The sequence below is a fragment of the Vicia villosa genome, linkage group LG6 (assembly GCF_029867415.1).
Source record: "Vicia villosa cultivar HV-30 ecotype Madison, WI linkage group LG6, Vvil1.0, whole genome shotgun sequence".
NCBI classification, from domain to species: Eukaryota; Viridiplantae; Streptophyta; class Magnoliopsida; order Fabales; family Fabaceae; genus Vicia; species Vicia villosa.
Genome location: NC_081185.1, coordinates 114,964,701 through 114,967,298, shown reverse-complemented (window position 1 = coordinate 114,967,298; position 2,598 = coordinate 114,964,701). Strand labels below are relative to the sequence as shown.

The window sequence follows — 2,598 nt, the reverse complement described above, 5'->3', positions numbered from 1 at the left end:
GTCAAGCTCTAATTTTTCCTTTTCCTTACGGGACGCCTCTAGGGCAGCCTTGATTCCTTCTATCTCTTCGATGGATAGAGAAATAGGATTAGGAGAATCGGGCTTGTATGCTGTTGCACCCCAAAATTTGCCCATCTAATTATTCTTAATTGGCTTATGTTTCTCGTTTCATCTACATCTTAGGTCATAAATAAACCCATGCATTCATTTAATCAATAATTGAGCATTGGAATCAAGGGTCTTAGTAATAAGGGTTTTTCTATGGTTTAGAGACTCTCCTCTTTATTTAAGATTATCAAGCTACAATAAGCATCTCCATCAAGATCTCTACGAAAAAAAAGAGATATCAAGTGTGTATCTCAAGGAAAGATGAAGTTCCTGGATCATTACTTAAGTGTGTTTGGAGTTCATTAATTGGAGGATAGACTTAAGGTTCACTTTATTTCTATAAGTTTGATTCATCTCCAAAGATTCTTCAAAGCACTGCATTATTCTTTCAATCATCTGTGGCTTGTCAAGCAAGTTAGCCTAATTTGAAGAATTGAGGTTCCATCGATTCAAAATTGGATTTGGAGTACTTATTCAAATGCCTAAATGATTCAAGGTTGTTCAATCAATTTCGTGAATCTAATTATTGCTTGATCATGGTACAAAGACTCGACTCATAGTAAATTCAAAAAGGAGATTCGAGACAACATCATTCAAGACTCCTTCAAATTTTACAAAATCCATTACCAAGGTCCCCAATTATTACAAGCCCATGGAAAATAGAAAATCATTACAAAAAGCCTACTTTATTTACAAATTCAAGCTGAGATCATTATGTTCAAATTACAAAAAGAACTACACATAAAAAAGGTTTCAAAGTCCTCCTCAAATGCACCATTTCGTCTTCGAACCGCAAGCAAATCCTTCAAGTCCATTCTGTTTCATCTTCATTATGGTGCTAGCCACATTTCACCAAGTTTCTACACGAACCTGCCACAAAAATCATACAATCAGCAGACTTACAACAATCACAGTAAAACAAGATCAGTCCCTATATTTAAAACCAACCTGCATCATCAATGTACAAAATAGTCACCCATACAGTCCACAAATATGTCAAAACAGATAAAAGTCATACAAAAACAATACAAGGAACTTGAAGAAGACAGGGTCTTGCATATGTTCAAATCAGTATATTTCAAGGAACGGTTCGGCAAACTCAATAACAGTCAGTATGTTTTCTAACTGACCTCGGAACCAATTTCTAACTGACTTACAACAGTATGTTTTCTAACCCATAACCACTCTTCAACTAACCAAGTTCTAATAGAACTAACCATCCCTTAACTTAACACTTCTCAGTTTCCATCTATAACAAATTCAAACCAACCTATAACTAACCTTCCAAAATCAGTTACAATCTATAACTACCAAAACAGAAAAAACAGCCCTAACCGAATCTCTAACAGACTCCCTAACTGAATCTAACAGAAAGAGAAGAGAAGAGTTTACCTATATATATGCTCAGGTCTTCACTTTCTTGGATCCTCCACCATTTTTCTTCATTGATCTTCACCACTCTCCACAATCAACTTCATCTTCAATTCTCCACAAATCTTCTTCACCTCCTATTTCATCCACCATTTTCAATCTTCTCCATAATTCACTTCACCTTCAATCTCTCCTGGATTCCCTCCATTTTCTTCCACCTTCATCTCAAATTCACTCTGTAAATTCTCTTCTCCCATCCATCGACCTTCATCCTCATCATTCTCCATCGCCACCCTATCTTCAGCTTCTTCAGCCTCTTCTCTGCAAACGTCTTCGATCCCTTCACACTCTTTCTGCAACATCATCATCAATTCATCTACACACTTCAATCTTCGCACTATCTGCAAACAATCAACAAGAACCACTCATAGTTCACAACAGAGATTCAGAAAGAAGAAAATCGGTACGATTACTCTGAATTGACGTCATATACCTCGTCGAGGAGTTTCTGGATTTCATTAGTCTTTGCCGCGATGGACGAATCGCCGTTCTCCGAGCTTGTTCGTTGTTAGCCATGTATGTGAGAGGGATCGAGAGAGATAAGAGTATGGCAAAGTGACGAAAGCGTGTCCGGACGGTGATCTCACGGCGAAGAAGAAAACTCGTCGGGGAAGAGGAAGAGAATCGCGCCGTTTCATTCGTGAGGAAGAGAGATTGAGATCGGAGAGAAGCCAGAGCGAGAGATGAGGGAGGCCCGGCCGCCGCACGTGAAGGAGAAGAGAGTTTCTGAGTTTCACGAGAGAAGCTAATTCGTCACAAGTAAAAACCCTAATTTCCCTCTTTCATTCATTTTCTATTTTTGTTTATTTTAATTAATTATTAATTTTTCTTTGAGTATAATCTGAATAATAAATATGGATCAAACAAAAAACTCCATGGGCCGAGTGCTATTCATACTTCCCTTAGGCCCGTACACCTTTCTTTTCTGAAACAAAAAATAAGCTTCTGGATCAAACTGCATATTGGGCCTCCCAAGAAATTGCTTCTGGTTTACCCCCTCAGGCCCAGTATCACGTTTTTTGGCAAACAGAAATCTATAACAAAAATATCCTGGGCCCA

At 38.1% G+C, this 2,598-nt stretch overlaps 1 long non-coding RNA gene across 1 annotated transcript; it reads right to left on the bottom strand.

Moving 5' to 3' along the window:
- Nucleotides 1–711: 711 nt before the first annotated feature.
- On the bottom strand, nucleotides 712–2,317 carry LOC131612139 (uncharacterized). The gene is made up of 3 exons (XR_009287291.1): nucleotides 1,973–2,317; nucleotides 1,501–1,880; nucleotides 712–978 (listed from the first exon to the last, which is right to left on the bottom strand). It is a non-coding gene; the product is annotated as an uncharacterized LOC131612139 (long non-coding RNA).
- Between the last annotated feature and the right edge of the window lie 281 nt (nucleotides 2,318–2,598).